This window comes from Cetorhinus maximus, chromosome 12, assembly GCF_964194155.1.
Source record: "Cetorhinus maximus chromosome 12, sCetMax3.hap1.1, whole genome shotgun sequence".
In the NCBI taxonomy this organism is placed as follows: Eukaryota; Metazoa; Chordata; class Chondrichthyes; order Lamniformes; family Cetorhinidae; genus Cetorhinus; species Cetorhinus maximus.
In genome coordinates, this window is record NC_135890.1 from 48006229 (window position 1) to 48031064 (window position 24836).

Consider the following 24836-nt stretch of genomic DNA (forward strand, 5'->3'; position numbering starts at 1 on the left):
ATTTTACCCGCTGGCTGTGATGGAGGGTTTTCATGTCGTATTCTCTCAAACCCACCACATTATTTATGCATTCCTGGGAAACACGCTGTTTCCTTGGCGGGCGGGGGTCTCATTTGCCTGCCCGCCATCACCTGATCGCTTCAACTGCCAGGTGCCATATTTAAAGTCCAGTCGTGTGCACATCTCTCAGTGCTTCCAGACCACGACTCCTGCAGGGAAGACATGGCCCTGAAAGGCAACAAGGCCACAGCCCCCAGGTTCAACGACGCGTCACTGGAACAACTTTTGGATGCCATGGAGTCCCGCTTGGATGTCCTCTACCCTCACTTTGGCTGCAGGATGGGTAGCAGTGTGACCAACCAGGCTTGGAAGGCGGTGACAGCGGTGGTCAGCGTCAACGCCCTTCAAAAGAGGACAGATACCCAGTGCCACAAGAGGATGAATGATCTCCTCTGTTCCGCCAGGGTAAGTTACTCTTCTCATCACTCCCAACTCTCACACTCATAGACCCATCACACATCCACAGGGCCCCCACTCACCGTCAGTTCAAGGGACATCACCATTCACTCTCTCACAATCTACATCATTGTCCTCATCCTGTCCATGGGACCACTCATCATCCACATATGCCAGGCATACTTATCATCTGGCCTGGCAGGCATCCTGCTTACACTTTCCCCATCTCTATTCATGCAGGACTAGCTGGCACACAACAGGAGGGAGAGGTCACAGACCAGTGGTGGAATGCCTGAATCAAGGTCCTCACGGACTGAGAAAACAGAACCATCCAGCTGGCCGTCGAGGATCTGGACCGGTCCTGTGCTGACGGTGAGGTCGGCGCTGCTCTACCAAGTGGGGGCCCAGCAATGCAACATCCATCAGACAACCATGCCATGAGTGATGTGTCCTATTCACAGGCCACTCCGGGCACTGATTATCTCCTCTTGCTTCCGCAGGCACATCTGCCAAACAGCTGACAGAGTCCATGACCCAGGGCCTCCAGTCAAGCCCCAAAGAAACCTCTGAAGTGGAATCTGGAGGCACCCTCCCTGAAGACCCATCACAGTGCTCACCCAGACCCTCCACCAGCACAGAGACACACACCTTGTGGGATCTATCTTTAGAATAGCTTCGCGATCACAATCTGGTGAGCACATCGCACTGCCTCATCCATAGCAAGTGGCAGCAGGGACTTCCCAGGTCCCCGGCACTCAGAGGACTGCTGGAGGCCAGAAATTTGCTGAGTCCGAGTCAGATGATGAGCCTCTGGACTCGGTCATACCTCAGTTTCTGCAGCTGCAAAGGCAAGCTCAGGAACATCAGGAAGGGATGTCTGCTGCACTCCTAAGATTGCAAGACACGATGGAGGAGTCCATCTGCATTCACTCTGTGGTGATAGCACCGGCATGCCAATGCATTGAGGTCAACACTGGTAGGATGGCAGCCACCATGGAGACCTTGGTCCAGGATGTCGCTCCTGCACTGTTGTGCCAGCTGAACTCCAGAACTGATGCCATAGTTGTCCTCCAACAGTGTGTACGCGAGAGGGGTGCGGGGCATCTTGATCTCACTCCAGCTGCCCCTTCTCCTCAAGGGCACCCATAGGGAGGAGGATCAGCAGGCGCACACTCCGGGACCATCCACCCAGGTGGCTCCAGGAGGGTCCAGCCCATTCGAATCCCCTCTTCCTGTGACCCTCAGCAGCTCCAGCTCCACAGGCCGAGGAGGGTGCCACTGCCACACAGCAGGACCTCGAAAGCAGGCCGGGGACCTCTAAGTCTCAGCCCTCCAGAGGATGCCCACCAAGCTCATCACAGGGCGTTGCAGTCAGCAGGCTGCCTCCACTTCTGCTGTGGATGTCCGGGGAGCACCAAGATGTAGCAGCAAGGTTAGGAAAATTTAAGAAGAATTAGTTGCACAGCCTGGGCACGGGTGTTAGTCACTTGTACATACCGTTCACTATTGTTAATAAACTCCCAAGAATGTTTCCCTGCCAATGGCTCCTTGTTCTGATGAGCAGTGTTCTTGTCACTCAGATGTGAGACCTTTCTGCACAAGATAAAGGCAGGTGTTTCAGTCCAGGGCCTCTTCCCTGTGCTCTGTGCAGCCTTCAGACCAAAATGATGGTCCAACCTCACATACCCTGGACACAATACTACTGCCTGCACCTCAGCGGTGCTTGTCATTGCTGCCAGAATGGGTGATGGGGGGCCCAAGGTTTGATCCCGGTCATCAATTAGATGATCTCAGGCAAAAGCATTGATAATATGACAAATTAATTTTTACATTTGAAATCTTGCTGTTTATTTCATTAGTTGTTTAAGGGTATTTGGGGGCAGTTAACTTGATCTAGGACAGGAAAGGCAAAAGCAAAACCAGCATAGAAAGGTTCCTTAAGGAGCACCTTCCAACCCCATCACCACTAGCAACTAGAAGGACAAGGGTAGCAGACACTTGGTAACACCACCACCCGGAAGTTCCCCTCCAAGCCACTCACCGTCCTGCCTTGGAAATAAATCACCGTTCCTTCGCTGTCGCTGCGTCAAAATCCTGGAACTTCCTCCCTAACAGCACTGTGGGTGTAACTTCACCACAGGGGCTGCAGCGGTTCAAGAAGGCAGCTGACCACCTCCTTCTCAAGGGCAATTAGAGATGGGCAATAAATGCTGGCCTAGCCAACGACGCCCACATCTCAGAAATTATTTTTTTTAAAAGTAGAAGAGTTTATCTACAAGATGGAAACCCTGGGACAATTGTGTCATTATTCAAAAAGGGAGGAGAATTCTAGATATCAAGTCCTGAATTTAGGGTATATAACCAAGACCAGTTTGGTAAGAGTAAATCCTGTTACAGCAATGTTTGGTGAAGGGATATTGCAAATGAGCTTTTTCCATGTTTTGGACTTTTAGTACTTTTTATAAAAACAAACTTTAGCCAGATATAGCAGTCTGTTAAATATTTTTGTTGCAGCTGACTAAATTAAAGCACTTGATTTAATGATGAAATTTGCATATCAATCTAATCAGCAGATGTTATGCCAAAGTGAAGAGAAGGAGGCGCGGAGGGAAAACGGGTAGATCTTCACTGAGGTAGATTGACTTTGTGTGATAATGTGAAATAGATGAATTGGCAGCCTGCTTCACATCTCTCCCAATTTTTATTTCCATTGATTTCAACTCCTGATATACTCATTCTGTTTATACATCAAATATGGCCATTTGGCAATGGACTGAACCAAATATATGCTATGTCAAGCCACCCGCTGTACATGTTAGCTTGGGCAGTGTTCATTATTCCACTTTTGGTGTTGTACCAGTGTGTGTAGCTAGCTGGCGAGATCCTCTCTACCCCAGCTTTAGCAACATAACCTTGGATAAGTGGGCCTAAAATGTGCTTTACCGCTCATGATTGTGTTCAAGTTGACAGTTTGTTCTGATCAAATAGCTTTGTGGGGGTTGGGGTGGTGGGTCACAATGTTAAGCTGTATGAGGCCAGAACTAGGTTAGATGTCAGGAAGTGCTTCCTTTCCCAGGGAATAATTGACCTCTGGAACAGGCTGCCATCTCGTGTAGTGAATGCTGATAAGTGAGAGCTGGACCTGTCTGGCTGGGATGGATATCACCTCTTAGAAAATGTAGGTATTGCAGGGAATTCAGGGCCAGAGTAACCACCTGGATTGGTTTCAATTGCCTAGGAATTTCAGAGACCTTTTTTCACCTGTTCCAGGGTGTGGTTTTTGGGTGAGGTGGAGAGTGTAATTATTTTGATACACAAAATATCACTATTAGGTAGGACAAGCTTGATTGACCAGGGAGTTTTTTTCCTGTCCATATGTTTATAAACCATCTTAGCAAAAGGAGGGTTTTTATTTTAGCATTTTCATTCCAGTTCCTAGTGGGCACAAATGAGACAGATGCAAGTCAGAGTCTTATTGCAATCAGCATTTACTCGTGTTGCAATCAGCATTTAGGAGAGAGGCTGTAAGAACAGAAAGTCAACACATTGGTGCAGTCAGAGGCTGCAAAACTGACACTTGGATTGTCAGCGTGATATAAAAGCTACTCAATTTTGCTGAGCCGATTTCTCGCCTCGAGTTTCTCTAAGCTAGACTTGTGAGTGATCACTGCAGCTACTGACTGTGAATCGGGAGAAACCTATTATACTTCCATCACTGTGTCTATTCATTTTGGTGAGGGACATTAGAATGGCATAACACAGAAACAAAAATCACACAAGAAGGAAAGATACTTAAAGAAAATGAAGTCAGAAAGAACACTAAACTAATTTTAAAATAAATTTACAAAAATTCACAATTTAATTTGTCAGTTATAAATTGCTCAAATTGATAGGCAAACAAATTTTCATTTTAAATTCTTTTGTAGGCCTTCTCATTGTAACAACTGACCAGACAGTCTTGCTCCAGCTGTTGTGTAGTCTCCACCATCAGAATAACCAATAACACCATTATTTATCATCAGGAAACTAAGAATATACCAAAGAAACACACAAAAAACTATAAATATTTATTCATTAATCTTTTGGACTGAAATTCATAATATAATTGCCCAAAACGGGAAATGGTTTTCATGTTGCCATTTATGGATAGATTGGAGACTTTTTTGATCATTCATGGGATGTGAGCATCACTAGCAAGGGCAGCATTTGTTGCCCATCACTAATTGCTCACTAAGTGGTGGTGAGCCACCTTCTTGAACTGTGTCATGACAGCGGATTACAGCCCCAAATTATTTACAGGCATATTGAACTTTTTAAGTAAGATGTGTTTTTTAAAAAAGACATACAAGCAAAAGCTGGAAAATTCCTATGTGGATACTTGACCGACTAGCTCAGAGAGAACATGGAATGTTGCACCTAAAAATGTGTCAAGCCCTACTTCAAACTGAGGGACTTGAAAGGAAAAGAAGCAATGCAAAAGACCGAACTTTAATCTCCCGTGGTTGCAGAGACAATGGAGACTGATTACCACATCTCAGCAGAAACCATCTCCTGTTGAGTTATATCTCAGAATGTGGAAATGGTCTGAGTTGAATGAAAGCAGATTCTGGAAAAATACATTTTTTCTTTCCAGGAATACACAAGAAAATGGGTTAAAAAACCAGGTGCAAACCTAATTGATGTGTCCTAGTTCTGGTGTGCTAGTGTGGATTGTGAGGATGACAGCAGAAGAATGTCAACTAGGCATCCCTGCAACTTGCAGGTAAAAGTCTCTATTTCTCTCTCTCTCTCTCTCTTGCTGGGGGGCAAGTCCGAAAAACCACAATCATAAAGTAAATAAGAGAGCTCCTTCAGCTAACCTGGAGAACCAAGTGTCTCCAAATCAGCTGCTCAATTGCCAAAGTCAGCTCTACTGGAATCACCCAACTTAATGGTTGCAACATTTTTCCATCTGCTCTTCACAGACAAGCCAAAAACTGATTCGTATATATTTTTAAACTTCTTTATTTGGACTCAACTTCTCATTTCTGATCTCTGTGTGTGTTGCGTTTTTATTATTTTTTTTTCTCAGGTTTTAGTAACTAATAAACTTACTCTTTCTTTGATTCAAGAAAGCCTGGTTGAACTGGCTCCTTCTAAGACATAAATACATTTGGACCGGGAAAAGGTATCCATGAAGGAAGGGATCCTTTTTAAATTAACCTTGTTGTGACCAACTAGCTCATTCCTCCTCACCCGGGAGCATAACAAAATTCAGGTCCCATTCGGGAAGTTAACAATTTGGGGCATCTCATCCGGGATCATAAAAAATTGGGGAATCTCGCCTGGGGACCGGTTGTGGCAGCTGCTGCAGTCCATGTGGTGTTGGTCCACTACAGTGCTGTTATATAGGGAATTCCATGATTTTGACAATGACAGTGAAGGAACAGTGATATGGGCCTTCCCATAGTTCCAAGCCAGGATGGTGTGTGACTTGGAGGGGAACTTGCAGGCGGTGATCTAATCAGTCTATCGCCTTGTTCTTCTAACTGGTAGATGTCAGAAGTTTGGAAGCTTGATGTAGGAGGAGGAGGCTTGGTGAGTTTCTACAGTGCATCATGTAGATGGTACACACAGCTGCCACTGTGCAATTGTGGTAGAGCGAATAAATATTTAAGATAGTGGGTAGGGTGCCAATCAAGCAGGCTGTTTTGGACTGAACAGCGTTGAGCTTCTTGAGTATTGTTGGAACTGTGCACATCCAGGCTAGTGGGGAGTATTCCATCACACTCCTGACTTGTGCCTTGTAGTTGATAGACAGGCTTTGAGGAGTCAAAAATGAGTTACTTGCCACACAATTCCCAGTTTCTGACCCTTTTGTAGCCACAGAATTTATATGTCTGGTCTAGTTAAATTTTTGGTCAATGATAACACCCAGGATGTTGATAGTGGGGGATTCAGTGATGGCAATGTCGTTGAACATCAAGAGGAGGTGGTTAGCTTCTCTCTTGTTAGAGATGGTCATTTCCTGGCACTTGTTAGGCCTGAATGTTACTTGCCACTTATCAGCCCAAACCTGAATATTGTCCAGGTCTTGCTGCATACAGGATATTGTCCGACTTAAAAGATCCCAGAGCACTATTTTGAAACAAAAAGGGGGATTTTCCTCGGTATTCTGACCAATGTAAATGTCTCAACTAACATCCCTAAAGCTCATTATCTGGCCATTTATCTCATCACTATTTGTGAGATCTTGCTGTGTATGAATTGATTTCCCTGCATTACAACAGCAACCTCTCTTCAAAAATACTTCATTGGCTGTAAAGTTTCATGATAGGCCCATCTATACGCAAGATTTTATTTTCTTCACCAATTGTGCACTTTTGAAAAACATGGTACTTTGCAAAAGAACTTTAGCAACATGCTCCCTCCACATATTAAATGCAAGGTACACACAAAGCTAAAGTCGTATTAACTCCTTCATATGCAATTATTCTTGTAATGATGTTACTGCAGCCCACAACCACACTGCACAGCTGTAATAATGACATATCTATCCCTCCAAGGCCAGGGGCTGCAGTGGGAACATCAAATGTCCATTAATGAGCTAAAAAGTTCCAGATGTTTTATTGACCTTATTGCAATAGACATTGGGGCCTAAAGGGTTACTGTAAAGCTATGTTCCTCAGGAAACTAAACTGATCAAATTCAGCTCGCAGATGAAACTGCACATCATCCTCATGTTTATCATTATTGCACAGCAAACGCAATTAAAGTTCAGAAAGAATAAACAGCCATCCGGAATGTGTTGTATTTGGTGAGCTTTTTTAAAAAAAAATTGTTCAGAGTGCGTTTGCACCAGGGTGTTATGTATGGGATTTTTCAGCCCTTGCATGTGTTTTCAATAAGCTGTAGAAAATGAGTACTGCGCACTGAGGCAAAATTCAGGGCTCTTTTAAACTCTGTCCTTTACCCAAGCTAAAAGAATACGTATGATTGCTCCAAATTTTGAAGTCTCTCTCAGCTTTTTAATTTTTTTAGTAAGCCAAGTGAAAGCCCAAATGGATGCATGTTCCCTGGCATTAGCATTTCATATGATTATACATGACAGACTATTTACTTCCAGAGGCCCTCCGAAGGATAACCAAAAAAGGCCATGTAGCAAGACATTTTTGGCAGCAAGCAGCAGTTTTCAGGGGTTTTAAGCCTTGTTTCTTGATGAGTGGCTTCCTGAGCATGCCTGGGGAATGACAGGCATTCCTGGACGGAGGCTGGACTCAACTTGGGTTTAGACACGGTGATTGGCTCCTAATCAGAACAAGCTCCAGACAATGCATACTAGTGGCTATCAACTGTAAACATAGGGGAGATGTGTTCACTTGGCATTGACGTTGGGAGGGGCCTAAGCATGACTAGAGTTTTATTGAATAGAACTGTGTATGTGTGTGTGTTTTGACTGCCTGTACTTCCTTGCCCGTCTTGCTGCAGTGTAGCTTGTATTCTTTGAAAGCCGGCCAGCGTTGAACCTACGGAGGTAAGGCATGTACTACTGGTATTCCGTGTAGTAGGCATTACTTCAAAGAAATGAAAGATTTGCAAAGAAGCAGCCTTAAGATGATTGACTAAACTTTATATGTAGTCGGTTAAATTTTTAAGCGAGCAAAGTGAAGATGAAAGTACGGTCTGATTTGCACACCAGACAGTGGAGGTTTTTTTGGAATGTAGCAAGTAAAGTAACGAAAAAAATCTTTCAAGGGAAAATTGTAGGAGTTTGATGTTCATTTGCTGAAAGTAGTAACCGAAATGTTCTGAGGTTTAGTTTGTGCCATTTGCAGTAGGGAGCAGCGAGGAATGAAGAGATTGGACGGATCATACAGCTTTTTTTTAAGTAAAAGTCAAGGTGCAATTGTAAACCTTTCCACACGAGCAACTTGCAAATAAGTGCGTGTAAGTCTTTTTCTGTAGAAATACCGCATCTCATGTTTTCATCTTCAGTCGATACCCGGGGTGGGGTGCGGAGAAACGCAATGCGGATTGTCTCTATTCAGCAAACTGTCGCTCAGTGTGGGGTCTCTTACTGAAATTCAGGACAAGCTTTTATTCTAATCAGCTTAACGTGTTCAGCCGATTTAAATTGTTGTTGAAGTTCATATCTGCTTTCAGTCTCGGTGTTGCTTGAATCTGTTTATCATCACAGCTGGAATGCTGCAGCGTTTTCTGTTCTGGGAGCTGGCTCTTTAAAGCCTCTTTTGCAATGTTCACGCATCCCAGCGCCTCACCTCATCCTCAGCCTATTTCAAAAGGTTTTCAGAAGCATTTCTGTAATTGTATGTCCCAGTAGTACACTCGAACCAACTTTTGATGTTCCCAAACGATTTCTTGTTGGATGAAGCTCCTACTGCATGGGGGAGGGGGAAAGGGAGTTTGAGGGTGGGGGGTGGTTAAAGTCATTAGCGCAAAGCAAAAATGATAAGATTTAAGATGCATACTTGAGAATTGTCTGCTCCAGCGAGCTCCTTGCTTCATTTGCTTGGGAAAGTTGGCGGCATGCCAGTATTTTGAAAAGTAAAGAGGTTAGCTAAATATTTGCTGGCCTTCTGTGAAACCACATCTGATAAGGCATCCATGTTAGGGAAAAATGAAGGGAATGCACTCAATGCATAGGCCTTATAAGGAGCAAATTTAGTCTGGTGACAGACGATGGGTTTGACCTATGGAATGTAAGTATGCATTTGAAAAAAGCTCTGTGGGATTTTTACATGCACAACAAGCAGAAAAAGAAGTCCAATTTATTTGTTGTCTGTAATGCATTGCATCTTTCTGTCCATTGCAAGTGTTTGTGACTATAGTTTACATTGCTTGCATAAGCATTGAGTTATTACTATTTTGAGCTGTACATATTTGCAAGGCCTATAAAAATTTGGTTGCTGCTTTGTTTCTGATCTAATTGATTATCTATAATCATGTTTTGTAATTCTTTGATTTTGCTGTCTAAAAGTACAGGATACATAATTGCAGTGCAGATTCAAAAATCTAATCATTTAATAATAAGACCCAAAACTGTCTGGAGATGTATAATTACTCCTTAACAAATTAAACAGCAGCCTTGCCTTACTTAGAACACTGTATAAATAGTTGAGTTTTTATCTGTCGCTTTGTTAATTAAACCCTTTCTTGATTAGACAGGTTGAAAGCATTCTTTGATTTCAAGATTTGTGCTCTCCCCTAGTAACTTTGAGACTCTCTGGATTGAAGTAGCTGAAAATATTCTAGTGAAAACCAGAGACCACAAAATGGCCCAGCCTCATTAGATCTGTCTGATAATGATGGTAGTCAGGATTGCATAGACGTCTGGGCTTTCACTCAGGGGAGTTGCTGCTAAAACATTGCATCTGATTGAGGATTTGAACTGAAGAACCCTAATTATGTGAAAGGCTTGGGCTGCAAAAGAGTAAAAGAATCATTCATGCCCTTTGACAGCTTCTAATTAAGGGTTAGTTTAAACCACAACCATAGCATTGGTGTGAAGTAGCTTCATTTTGCATCAATACTGCAATTGTATTGCAAGTATAGCCTAGCCCAACATGACACAGGAGTGAAAAAGACTGTGACTACCTTAATTTATACTCCACTTCGCTTTTGAAATGATTGCATACATAAGTTGAACATCTTTGAAGCCAGAATAGCTTTGCACCAATGCTAAATGTGTAGGGTGAACATATTCTTGTGATTTGGCTCACTTTATTAAAAACCAATATCATATTGGATTAAATAGTATGGATGCCTAGATCTTAAAAGGGTTAAGGCTTCAGTCCCAGGTGTGCAGGTATGGCATCACCTAGGGCAGAATCTTCTGCCACTCCCACTGGCGAGTTTGGAGACAAGGAGGGCATCTAATCAGTTGGGAGGATGGCGAGTGGTGACCCCGCCACCCTTCTACCTCCACCCTGATTGAGTCCATGGCAGGAAGCCCTGTGGACAGCTTTCCTGTCCCACCAATTGAGGCCCTTAAGTAGCCAATTAATGCCTACTTAAGGGCCTCAATGAACCCTCAATTAACTACTATTAACCCAGCGGCATGCAGGAGGCTTGTCATGTGGGGAGCGTGGCAAGCAAACGCATGCAGGGTTGCTTTCAGGCACCCAGGGAAGGTCCCTTATTTAAAGGCACTGAGTGCCTCATCAAAGGACCCGGCATTGGGAAAGGGGGAGGGGGGGGGCACTGAAAGACAACCCCTACTCATGCTGCAGACCCCCTCCCCCTACCCCACAACACCCCTCAGCTATCACTCCTCTGTGGCCTGGGATGCAGTGATGATGCTAGGCCTCAGATGGGTGTCATACCGCCAGCAGTCACTGCCTCCTCACTGGCGCTGCTGGTCCAAGTAGTTGTTGGCCGCTGGCTGGCAGCTCTCGGCAGATGGTACTTCAGCCCCTGGTGCCCTTGATCCTGGGAAATGGCCCGCCGCTGGCCTGGAAAGTTCCTGAGTGGCACGATGCAATGGACTATCCCAGGAAAAAGCAAAGCAGGGTTCTTGCCAGCTTTCCAGCCAGTGGCGGAGACCCCCATCGCCTCCATGAGATTCTGGACCTCCAGCTTCGCCTAATAGGTGACTATCGGGTAGAAGGGAAGTAGACAAATAGGTTTTCATCTTCTTGAACTCCCTCCTGCTGTGGATTGAGGTATTGGGGGGACTTAATTAGTGAGGAGAAATGCTCAGGCCGGGCTAACTGACTCTTAAGTTGGAGAATAAGTCTGAAAGAAATATGGAGAAAATTACAAAAAAAATGATTAGCCCTTATGCAAAACTGTTGATTTTTTTCTATTCCTTTGAAAAAAATATCAACATTTGTTCTTTATTAGTTTCCAAGTAAAAATATTAAAGTAACCAGGAGGGATTAGAATGTACACTATTAAAGCAGATCATGGGTTGGTACAATCCAGAATTGTCACCGAGATCTGTTATGTCAGGAACATTGGAATCCTAAATTTCCCCATGGTTTCCAGATGCCAGTGAAGATGTTACCATCGTGGCTTTCAAGGGCCTCGCCCAGATACTGACAGGTTTAGATGTTCTTGAAATCTAGACAGTTACAGTCACACTGCTGGGCTTGTTTCTCTGCTGTTTGTCAATTGTTTAAATGGCCAGTGTGGCTACATAATCTTATCTGATGTGATTGTATTATTCCAGTGCCATTGACTTGCGTAGAAGATGAGAACTCAACTTGAGTTTGCAATTTGTAATTAGTTAGATGACCACAAATTACTTGAGGCCTATTCTGGATGCATTCACACTTGGATTTCGTGCAAATTGGGGTGTAAAGGACAGAACTGACTCCAAAGCAAAGTAGGATGAGATTCTCTCCTCCAAAGGATCTCAATCCATTTTGTTCAGTAAAGGCCTGATTCTGCAGTTAGGCTGCATTTACACTACTTTGGTACTATCTCTTATTCTTAATCCTGATATAAATGCACAAGAGGTCCTTGATGTGATGAGTTCTTGTCTTCAGCCGAACCCATTGAACATACGCTGACCTGAGGGCTCTTCCACTTGGGTAGGGAAAGAAGGGATGGAGGAAAAATTTCAGAAAAGTGAGTTGACCTATAGCATTGCCATTTTCCTTAGTGAGGAAATGACACTGGTGGGACATGGGCGTTGGTCATCACTCATCGTCTCAATCAGAGTTGGGTGTGTCAAACAAAGAACTGTACATACGGAAAACAAAAAAGATGAACATTGCATGTTACTGATTTCTAGTGAGTTTTGATTGTTATTAAAACTATAAAAGAATTTCTATGAGAATTGTTTCAATGTGTTGAAAGGTCTTACTGGAGCTTATGATTAGAGGAATTCTTATTCAAGCCAAAAATATACATCTTTAAAATAGAGCTTGCTTTGCATTCTCTCAGTATTTATATCTGTGCTTTTTGATTGAGACATCAGTCACTAAAATGTATTATATATTTTGGGTTAAAGCTGAAGTTGTAAAACAGAAGTGAGTGCAGCAGAAAACAAATAACAGGCTGAATTCATCAAACACTGTAGCCTTGTGCTCTTCTTTAATTCTATAAGAAATTCCATTGCTTTATAGCAATGAATAGACTTATCGTTCTAAACAAAAAATCAATTGGCATTCCTTTGCAGACACTTTGTTGGGAGAAGAATTACATTTTCATGTGGAGCGTATGGGGCAGAGGTTGGGTGGGAGATGTGCTGTGCCTGCCAGGAGAAGCCAGCAGGGAATTGGGGCTTTGGTTGAGGGCCCTTTATTATAAAGTGGTTTGGTGAAGTGCCAGCACAAAATGCATGGCCCAATAGGCATTTCAGCAACCTGCAGGTGGAGAACTGGAGATTGGAAGGGTCTACACCAGCATCTCGAAAGAGAAGAATGGGAACAATGGCAGTGAGAAGAAGCACTTTACAGCCAAAATCTTTTCAGATCAGACAGCGAGGACGTTAAATGTGGAAGCTTTCAAGGCTAAAAAGCCACAATGGGTTACAAACAATTTATACCAAAAATTCATTCATACAATGGTTATACTGGTATTATGCCTGCTGGTGCTATCCACCCTGGCACCAGCTGTGCTGTAGTTTGGAGTGTACCTCATTTTCTTGGCCAGTAGGTTGTACCTCTACAGGCACATTTTAGGTACCTCCCTACCACACATTGCCATATGCTCTGGTGGTTGTTGTGGTGTTTGAGTCCTCATTGAGTTCTCCTTTTAGTTTCCTCTAAAAGGGGCCCGATAATGAAAATTTTGAAAGAAAAATGACCACTTTCAGGGGTCCAGACCACTCGATGGGTATGGACCTCCTCTGTTGCTGCCCATTTTCACCCTTCTAGATGCTGATACCACCTTATCTCACTGGCCTCCAGTCCCAGGTCCCTTAAGGCCAGGGATACAGGATCAGCCAGTCTAAGGATTCCTCACCAGTAGACCTGCCGCAACACATCAGTGGCTTTTAAGGGATGGTTAAAAGCCCTTCCTCCAAGCAAAATCCCAATTTGGGGATTTTGTTGGGGCCCAGCATACCCAGAGTTACAGCAGAGATTTGGTGGAAGGGCTGAGGAAATTCAATGCCATTATGTCCTTGAGAGACTAGTGTAAAAGTAGCTAGAGATTATATCTAGTTGTGCATAAGAATCTTTTTTGGTTAGATCTAGGATGCATAATCGAACCGGTTTCTTAATATAGTACAACTGACAACACTGTCATTGAACATCACCATAATGGTGGCAACTGAACAGCGAAGTCCAGGTCACCAATAGGTTTGCTTGTGCATCTTAGATTTCCTTTGGTAATGTTGGATGCAGCCCCTTTTTTTTTTTGCCTTTCTTTTGGCAGGTAAAGTCAAATTTATCTGTACTGCTTTAAAGGAATTAGACAAATAGCCCTAAATTGGTGCAGAATTGTGGCATTTTCAGACAGGTCATTTCTTGGAACATCAAAGGCTGTACCACAACAGATGGCGATGTTCCTGGCTGACACTTATTGTCCAATGTAGAAAAATATGAAGTACTTTACTGGGCATCAATGATCCAATAGCATCTCCTTACTTGACAATGCTGACCTGCAAGAGAATGTTTACAACTGAATTTTTCCTTGCACTCCCTTCCAGTGGTAGTTCTGATCCTCACTGCCACACTGATTCAGAAAGGAGGATGGAGCTAAAATAATTCTCAGGAGTTTGCAGGCGAGGGATACGATTTTGCCTAAGCTTCAATCTGTGTTTTTAGATCAACATGCTTGAAACGCATCAGTACCAATAGTATAATAAAAGCAAAATACTACGGATGCTGGAGATCCAAAATAAAGAGAAAGTACTGGAAAAACTCAGCAGGCCTGTGGAGAGAGAAACTGTGTTAACATTTTGAGTCCAATATGACTCTTCTTCGGAACTTTGCATTCGTTTTAATGGTATGTTAGCACTAATGCAAAAGTTGAGTGGCCATTGGCTTAGGGATAGTATTCCCACTTCTGAGGCAGAAGGGTTGGATTCAAACCCCACTCAGACAGCCTCAGCAAGTGGAGTCTGAATTGATGTCCAACAAGGATGCTCATATCCAATGGGTGGTCCCCTCTCATCATAAAGACTATCAGCCTAAGTAAGAGAAAGTACCCCAAAGTATAAAACCAATTTAAAAATAAAGCTGGTGAATTACCGGAGTCAGCTGTAGTAGCTGTATCTTTATCTGCACACAGAAGACTTGAAAACCGTGAGGAAGGATCTTATGATCTTACCTAGTTAAGTGGCTCAAGAATCTTGTGCATGGGACTTGAGTCGAGCAAGACAATAAGTGGATGAACTAATGAAAGACTGCTGTGAACACACACTGTCTCTCAGCCATACTGAACAAAGAGGCTAGCCAGCTCATATGCTTGGAGCCATGAGCTTCCGTCCTGTATAACACGTGCCTCGACAGCGGTACACCTTTAAATATAGACAAAGTTGGAGTCCCAAGTTGCTGCTTATTTCATGCTTATCTTTTAGAATGGCATGCTTTGTTCAGTGCTGATAAAACATGTACATGTTTGAAATTTAAAAGCAGAGTTCTTTGTAATGAGCTTTTGAGAAGCTATCAGAATTTCAAGTCTTCCGTATGTGGATAAGGATACAGGCTACAGCTGATTCCTGTAATTCACCAGCTTTATTTTTAAATTGGTCTATACTTTATCACTTATGGAGTCTCTTACATTCATTTGAATTCCCCTGCACATTCTGCAGCCTAAAGGAAGTGTTCAATTCTTTTTTTCTCCACTTTATCAGCTCCTTAAGTGCAGCCTCAACCGCTGCCCTCCTAATCTGCTCATCTTTACATCATTTCATCCCACTGTCTTTTTTTTACTTGAAACATTTAGTACTCCTTAAATTTTATTACTTCCTATTGTCAACCACCAGCAATCATCTGGAATGTTACTGGATTCTTTTATTCTCATTTTCAGTCTGTTGCATTGCTGCGAGTATAATCAGATCACTAAACATTGGATGCGACCAATAGTGATAACAAGATCAGGTGCAGCACTGCAAGTCAAAAGATTGGCACTTTACCTATAGTTGCTAACAATTTTTCTGAAACTAGAGAAGATCATTTAGTTAAGTACAAATCATGGGTGAATGTCCATTGGCTCAGTGAAAAGCCAAGACAAGTCAAGTTGGGCAGCAATCTGGAATTAAGAAGGCACTGCTTTTCTGAGATAAATGACACCAACACTGACATTGATTCTATAAGAGTTAAGAAATTGGGTTTTAAGAGTTGAGTCATGTCTTTTTCAAGGCAAACAAAATTGTGACCTATGGTAACGATAATGGAAGATTAACCCATTGTACATAACTAGGAAGTCCATTTGTAAGTGCTAGTGAATGTGCCTGTTTTTTTTATATAAATAATGCATGTGTTTAAATAATAAATAAAAGTTTGAAAAAGGAAACACAATTTCTGTTTCATATTTTTGAACTTAAAAATTTTCACTGCTCCTATGGTCCACTAGCATTTTTTAAAAAACTATTGTCAGTGAATAAAATAAATGTCAGTCACTTATATATTGTAAGAACTTTAGAAAATGTTTCTTCTTATGAGCTTCATCTTCTAAAAATTTACGTACTTCTAATAAAATTCCCTGCTTCTGACCTCTCTTTGCATCTTCATCGAACTGGGAGCAAGGGTCCTTGCTTTTTCTAGGATTTTATACAGTTCATTCTTGAGATACCAGCATTGCTTGCAAGGCAAACATTTCTTGCCCATCTCCCATTGCTCTTGAGAAGATGGTGGTGAGCTGCCTTTTTTAAAATCTCTGCAGTTCATGTGGTGAATGTATTTGCACAATGCTGTTGGGTACGGGATTCCAGCATTTTCCCCAAGTTAAGATGGTGTGAGGTTTGGGGGTGATGTTCCCATAGGGTGAAATAACTTACATTTATATAGCACTTTTCACAACCTCAGGATGTCCCAAGTGCCTTCAGTTAAGTATTTTTGAAGTGTAGTCACTTGTAATGCAGGAAACGTGGCAGCTAATTTGCACTCATTAAGTTCCCACAAACAGCATTGAAATACCTGTAATAAGCAGATGACCTGATTTAATGATGTGGATTGAGGAATAAAATTTGGCCAGGGCATCAGAGAGAATTTTTCTATTTTTCTTCAAAATTGTACCTTTGAATCTTTTATCCAAAAGACAGCACTTTCAACAGCACAGCAGGTTCTAAGTATTGCACAGGAGTATCAGCCTAGATTTTTTTGCGCTCAATTCTCTGAATCCACAATGTTTTGATGCCTGAGTACTACCACTGAGCCATGACCCACTCTGGTCAGATATGCATTTGTAACCTGTTGACACGACATCTTGTGAACCAAAGTGCATATGAGTAGAAGATGTTTCACCTGCCTCCAAATAGGAAAAACACTCATCCCACGTTGATGTCAGTTCTGAGTGCCAGCTATGCTCAAGGCTAACAATCAGACTGATCTACGTCTTAACTATTGTAAAGCTACATTTTAAAATAGATTTTGATGACTGTATTTTAGAATTCACAACTAAATAAGTTGTGAATTCCAAACAATAAATGTTGCTGCTGTAAGTTGCAATTGGTAAGTTGAAGTGACAGTATTTCACAAGTGCTATTCCATTTATTCTTCTCAATATTACCCAATGGTTACACTCATGAGCAAATTGACAGTAATCAATTTTAAATGATTAGGGTTCTAACACATCTTTAAATATTTAAAGAGCAGCAGTTACTCAGTTTCCATAACTGGTAATGAACTTTCCCTTACCAACAAGGGCCAGTGTACACTATGTTCTGTTCTCTTTCACTGTGTAAGACATACCGTCAAACCTTGTTCTGGTGATGTTCAAGGTAACTTACTTTGAACATTCCAAAAATATTGAGTCACAGAATAGTAAAAGCAGAAATTCCCCTGATGCCGTATTTTAAAATTTGCAATTAATGGTTTGCAGATATTTATAAAGTAACATAATATTCTATTAACATTCTTCATTTAGGTTTTTACTCAAATTCTTTTGACAGATCAAAGTCGGAAACTCTAAATGCCTATCAAATGTGAACAGGCATTTTTGTGTGAGGCAGCTATGGAAAGATCTAGTGGGAGAGAGGAGGTTTGCCAAGTTGCTCTGACCAAACTCCTTAGATGGATGTGAAGTGAGCCTAAGACCAAGTACAGACATATTTAAAGTATAATCAGCTGCTAATGTATGTTGCCTTTCTGGGTTTTTCAGGGAGTTCTCCTCATCCATTCGGCTGTAAGAAAGGATGGGAACATGATTAGAATTGCAAGCTCCTACTTGTCCTAAGTGATCACTTGAAACGAAAAATGCATTGCAGAATATGAAAAACGTTGCAGTGTGCCTTTCAATCCTAGGGTGGATTTTAGGGATAATAAAGCAAATGTACTTTGGTTAATCTCACTGAAGCTACATCTGTCTCTCTTTAGGATCATTCTGCATTCAGAGGTAAAAATTGGTGGGTAATATCCAAATACGATCACCTTCCCATTAGAAAGCTTGTCCCTTCAAAATATTAAGTATGAACCTAGAGATATTTTTTGTGATAATCTTTGCACAATATTTCTCTTTGCTATTTTAAGGCAGGCATTAAATGCCTTATGCTTCACCACTAAAACAGTGGACAGTATCACACAAGCACATTAAGCTTGCATCACAAATTGTCATTTCTAGCTTATACTTACAAAGATTTATTCAATATTACCTCAAAGTGCATGGATTTAGAGTGGAAATTATATAGTTGACCCATGATAAGTATACGCCTGATTCAAGCTGACACCTGACTCTGTTCCATTGGCATTCTATCCTTCAATCAAACTACACTTTGGGGAGAATTTTCTCCCCATTGGTGGGGGAGGGGGTTGTGCAGGGCCGGGCGTGCTCCCGATCGGCTGCGTGCTGCCATTTTACGTGCACACGAAAACCTCCCTAAGCAATTAGTTTCACGTATAAAATATTGAATAAAAGGAAAAAATTTTTCTTAAGGACATGTCGCCTCATGTGAAACTGACACATGAGCTGGGGCATGTCCATTGATGTTAATAAAACATTTTCCAACACTTTAAAAATGTTCATGAAACCTCATACCTCCTGTGGATGAGGTTCCATGAAAAATGCGAAGACCACCTGGGCTTTTCACCTGCCCGCCAACCTTCAGGTTGGACAGTCAGCTCAGGTCAATGATTTAATTGATTGTTAAATGACCTTAATAGGCCTTTGACAGTTTGCAGCTGACTCAGCTGCGTGCCCACTGAACTGAGGATCTGAACGACGCGCAGTGATGTCGGGAAGCATGCCCGACATCACCCCGTGTCATTTTATGCCTCAGCGAGTGGACCCCGCCCCCTTTATTCACTGCCATTCCCCTGTTCCAAGAAATTCTGACCTTTGCACACACATTTCTTCTGTTTTCCTTAATGTGCAGCACACTCGTCACAGTCTGTTGTTTGCCAAATTTCACTCAGAGATAAGAGAATGTGTCATTAGGCTGGACCTTGCTGGAGCAGGGCAAAGGGGTTGTGGGAGGCAGGGGAGGGCTGGGCCTCCAGTGACAGACACCTAGTCGGGTATTGGCAATGCTGTGAAGTTAGCCTTTGCACCATGAGGATACAGATTTAAGCAGTGAACTGCCGTGTGAGCCTGTGCATCCTGAGGCACTGGTGCTCGCTCATGATAGAAAAGCTACTTCACCTTTAAACTCTGTTGGGGTCTGGCCTCCTTCCACTGGCATCTCGGTATCCATTTCCTCTGCCCTGTGGATGGGCACGTAGCTGCAGAGAAGGCAGCTGGTGTTGGCGTGGCTCTGGCTGCAGCTGGAGCATGTTGAGGGGGGAATTAGGCTCTAGAGAAGGTGGGCTTAAGTAGAGGTGGACAGTGTAGCTGCATAAGCTGCTCAAGGACCATTCTGCAGGCTGGCAATAGGGAAGTGCATCTGTGGGCGGGTGAAGTTCTGGTCAGATAAAGTACCTTTCATGTGTTTGGCACTCACCTGCCAAGAAGTGACAACACTTGCTGGCAGATCTGTGCTGTGCAAGTCAGCCTCTGTCGGTCATGTGTGTAGTTGATGAGTGCATCTGACTAAAGCCCTCACAGCTGGGACATTTGCCCCAATAATATTGGAGAATAATACAGAATTGGAATTGAGTAACAGTAGAACTGCAGTGGAACAAAATATCAGAGTTTTAACTTTTCCTGCACAAAGAGAGAAAGTTGAGAGCAATTGGGTCAGCCTACTCTTCAGAGGGAGACCCCAGGCTGGGTCTGTCCCCCGGAATCATGCATGTGCAGGGAGGCATGGATCTTTGCCAGGGCCCTTGTGTACCACGTACAAGAAGCCTCCCTTTGCCCTTCACACTCTCATCTGTCAATGCTGTAGCATTGTCAGTGCTACGTGCTGGAGTTTCCCAGCAGTTGTCCAGTTGAGCTGACCTGCCACTCTGCCCACCCCTGATGACCCAACTCTCCCCCAACTCCAGACAGCACCTGAGCTCTCTGTGTGGAAGGGTCAGGGGCCTGCAGTGGCCTCTTCACCTGCAGATGGACTGCAGTGGGGTTATGAGGCATCACCTTGTCACGTTGTATGGGTTGCATGGATGGTGCCCTTGTCACTGAGGCCCACTTCCCCTCCACCAGTCAGTGAGATGATTGTGAGCAGCTGAGGGTTCATTTATCCTGGCGGCACGGATGAAGTTATTCATCCATTTCCGGCATTGCAGGGCAGTCCTCCGGTGGAGGCCGTGGGCACTGATCACCCTGGTGACTTCCTCCAATGCAGTGTTGGTCTGACAGCTCGGCCGCCTCCTTCCAGCCTTGGGGTACAGGATGCTCCTTCCGGCCTCCATTGCATCGAGCAGCACATCAGGGAAGCGATGCTGTATCTGGGGGCCGGAGCTCCCTGGGATCACTGGGCCATCTCCCCCTTCCACGGCGGGTTCACGACAAAGAAGTTGATGTCCGAACACCTTTTTAAATGTGGAGCCCAGATATGAAAGCAGGGCGTGTGTCAACCAGCCCACCCCACCCGACTGTGCAATATGCTGGGAAACCCCCGACTGCATAATTAATGAGCCCAGCATCATGTGATTCGGTGTCAATTTCCACCAGGCTCCCTGGTGGGAACCACTCCCCTCGCCACGGGACTTAGGCCTGGAATGGAAAATCCCAGCCATACTCTCTCTGGAATTAGGGGTTACATTTGCCACTCAATTCTCTGGCACCTCCTCCATATCTCGGGAAGGTTGGAAAATTATAACAAGCCTTTCTGCTATCACCACCCACACTTCCTTAGCACCCTGGGATACAGGCCATCCAGACCAGGAGTCTTCTCCGCTCTAAGCATAGCTAGCCTTTTCGATACATCCTTCCTATCAGTTCTCACCTCATCCCGCACTCTCTATCATCTCTGCTTCGATTGAGATTTTATCAGCATGATCTTCCTTAGTAAACACCAATACAAAGTACGCATCAAGTATCCCAGTCTTGCCCTACACCTAGGGAGTAACTGTGAAATGGAATGAAGTATTAGAGACTAGTAATGCAATGGACTAGAATATCAGGGAATTGTACTGCAATATAATATAGTATCAGAGTAATACTAAAATTAAATAAACAAATAGCCCCATTCTCAATGATGGCAGAGCCCAGCATGTCAATGTGAAAGACAAGGCTGAAGCATTTGCAACCATCTTCATCCAGAAGTGCTGAGTGGATGATGCACCTCGGCTTCCTACTGCGATCCCAGGTCACCAACACCAGTCTTCAGCCAATTCAATTCACTCCACGTGATATCAAGAAATGGCTGAAGGCAGTGGATATTGCAAAGGCTATGGGTCCTGAGAACATCCTGGCTGTGATGCTGAAGATTTGTGCTCCAGAACTTGGCATGTTTCCAACCAAGCTGTCTCAGTCCAGCTACAACACTAACGTCTACCCAACAGTCACAGATTGCAACTTCTTTCGAGTACAATCACAGTTCTTGGTTTTCCAGGAGTGGGACATGAACCCACAACCCTCTGATTCAAAGGCGAGGGTGCTATGAACTGAGCCACAGCTGACACCTCCCCAAAGTGATGGAAGGTGTCATCGAAGGTGCTATCAATTAGCAGCACTTTACTCAGCTATAGCCTGCTCGCTGACACTCAGTTTGGGTTCTGCCAGGGTCACTCGGCTCCAGACCTCGTTGTAGTCTTGGTCCTAAAGTGGACAAAGGAGCTGAACTCCAGAGGTGAGGCAAGAGTCACTACCCTTGACATCAAGGCAACATTCGACCGAGTGTGGCATCAAGGAGTCCAAGTGAAATTGAAGCCAATGGAAATCAGTGGGAAAACTCTCCACTAGTTTGAATCACACCTAGCACAAAGGAAGATGGTTGTGGTTGTTGGAGGCCAGCCATTTCAGCCCCAGGACATCACTGCAGGAGTTCGTCAGGGGAGTGTCCTAGATCTAACCATCTTCAGCTGCTTCATCAATGGCTTTCCCAGAAGTAGGGATGTTTGCTGATGACAATGTTCAGTACTATTTACAGCTTCAGGAAGGTGATGGCATAGTAGTATTCTCACTGGACTAGTAATCCAGAGACCCGGGAACCTGGGTTCAAATCCCGCCACGGCAGGTGGAGGAATTTGAATTCAATATAAATCTGGAATTAAAAGCCTAATGATGACCATGAAACCATTGCCGATTGTCCTAAAAACCCAGCTGGTTCACTAATGTCCTTTAGGGAAGGAAATCTGCTGTCCTTACATGCTCTGGCCTACATGTGACTCCAGACCCACAGCAATGTGGGGGACTCTTAACTGCCCTCTGAACTAGGGATGGGTAATAAATGCTGGCCTGGCCGTCGATGCCCTCATCCCATGAATGAATAATAAAAAAATGAAGCAATATGTGGGTGCAGAGAAGGATCGAAATGTGGTCATGATGGGAGTTTCTATATTTAGATGGATAGATAACTGAAGAATCCCAAAGGGTGTATTAACTGGTGCCAGGTTAACAGCCATCGCACAACAGCTGAAGAGGAACTTGGAAAGGGAGGTCCATGGTGGAACAAGCGACGTTGTTATGAACAGGGAGTACTTGATTGAAACATATACTATCCTGAGGGGACGTGACAGGAAAGGATGTTTCCTATTGTGGGAGAATCTAGAACAAGGGGTCACTATTTAAAAATAAGTGTCACCCATTTAAGACAGAGATGAGGAAGTTTTTTCTCTGAGGGTTGTGAGACTTTGGAATTCTCTTCCCCAAAAGGTGGCTGAGGCCACCTTTGATTATCTTTAAGGTGCAAGCAGATAGATTCTTGATAAGCAAGGGGGTGAAAGATTATTGGGGGTGGGCAGGAATGTGTAGTTGAGGTTAAAATTAGATCAGCCATAATCTTGTTGAATGGCGGTGCAGGCTCGAGGGGCCAAGTGGCCTACTCCTCCTAATTCATATGTTTGTAGGGAGTAGGTCCTGTTATGAACAAGGAGTAGGCCCTGCTCAAAGAGTATCATCAATTAGCCTCTAAATTAAAAAGCAGGAACTCGAGACTAATAATCTCTGGATTATTGCCCAAGTCACATGAAAATTGGCCTCTGAGCAGACAGATCAGGAGACTCAACATGTGGCTAAACGGTTGATGTGGGGAAGAGGGGTTCCTCTTTCACAGGACACTGGCACCAGTTCTAGGACAGGAAGGAGATATGTTAATGGAATGGACTCCACTTAAACTAGAAAGCACTAGTGTCCTGGTGAAAAGGGTAAATAAGAGAGGTGCAAAGATTTCAGGCCAGTAAGAGAGGGATGGGATCTACAAGAAATGTAAGCAACCTATATGTAAAGAAAACAAGGCAGGAGAACATGGGAAATAATGTTAAGCAAGGGAACTTAATGGCAGTAGAATAAGTGGAGTTATAGGACAGCAGTCTAAAAAGATGGTTAAACATAAAGTGAGAGGAAAACCTACCAAAAATGAGTTAAAATGTCTGCACAGCAATGCCAGTGCCAGTAATTAAGTGGGAGCTGGAGGTAATCATGCATTGGGAAGAACCAGATATAGTAAGGATTACTGAGACATGGCTATAGAAATACCAGGACTGGGAATTGAACATTGCAGGGTATAACATATTTAGAATGGGGTAGCTGGGGTATCTGTGCTCATTTGAGGTAATGTTATGGCAGTAAAAAAATGGAATGCAGCTATCAGCAAGACAAAAATAGAATCCATATGGATAGAGTTAAAAGACAATAAAGGATCCATCACACTAACCGGTGTAGTCTGTGACCACCCAAGAGTGGAAGGGAGGTGGAGAAAGAAATATGAAGCCAAATCAGGAAATTGTGTAAAAAAACTGGGAAGGTGGAGGCTGCTGTTAGCTCAGTTGACTAGATGGCGAGTGAGTGGATTGGATTAACACCAGCAGAATGGGGTTCGATCCCGTTCCAACTGAGATGGACTTGGGGCCTGCCTCCTCACCTTACCCACAATAAAAAATCACAGCACTTTGCTGTGGTTTGGTGAATAATCACCAAGGATCTGCCTTTGGGCAGAGAACTGAAGAAGAAGTGAAAAACAGTATAGTAATGGGGGATTTCAGCTACACTGATGCTAATTGGATGGAAGAGGTATGTGAAGGGGATAAGTAAATAGAGTTCCTACAATGTGCACAGGACTTCTTTCTAACCCACTATGTAAAAAGCTCAACAAGGGAAGATTCGCTATTGGATTTAGTAATGGGGAATGTACCAGAGCAGATACGAGAAGTAAAAGATAACCTAGGTAATAGTGGCCATAATATAAGATGCTTTGATATGATGAGAGAAAGGATGTAAGTATGATGGAAATCAAGTTACTAGATTGGAAAAAAGCTGATTTTTAGAGGCTGAAAATAGAAGTTAGGAAAATAAAATGGACAACTGTATTAACAAACAAAGATGTAGACGAGCCACGAGAAACATTTAAAATGGCGTTCAACAGAGTGCAGGAAATATATATTCCACCGAAAGTAAAGAAACTAAACGTTTGTAGCTCTGAAGAAGAGTCATACGGACTCGAAATGTTAACTCTGTCTTTCTCGCCACAGATGCTGTCAGATCTGCTGAGCTTTTCCAGCATTTTTTGTTTTTGTTAAACATTAGTGGGATTCCACCAATGAATAAAGACATAATGAAACAATTTGAGGATTAGGAAAGAGGCGCACATTTTGTACATAGGCAGTGGAGGAGTGCATGATAAGTAAGAATATGCAGAGATTAGGAGAGAAGTGCAGCTCCAAAAACACGCAAGAATCCCGACACCATCTAAGACACAGCAGCCCACTTGATTGACGTGAGTTCCGCTAGCTTAAACCTTCTCTTCCTCTAATATCAGCGCATCGTGGCAGCAGTGTGTACCATAT

General features: G+C 43.3%; 1 protein-coding gene across 5 annotated transcripts in view; it reads left to right on the forward strand.

The window, feature by feature from the left end:
- The first annotated feature begins 7800 nt into the window (after positions 1 to 7800).
- LOC144687418 (non-muscle caldesmon-like) overlaps positions 7801 to 24836 on the forward strand; it is a 202571-nt gene continuing 185535 nt past the window's right edge. For 3 of the 5 annotated variants that reach the window (XM_078553545.1, XM_078553551.1, XM_078553552.1), the window contains exon 1: positions 7801 to 7969. The gene's annotated coding sequence lies outside the window, so the exon portion shown is untranslated. Of the gene's footprint in view, positions 7979 to 8271; positions 8383 to 24836 lie in introns of those variants that run through there. The other 2 variants (XM_078553547.1, XM_078553549.1) reach the window with 2 other exon arrangements.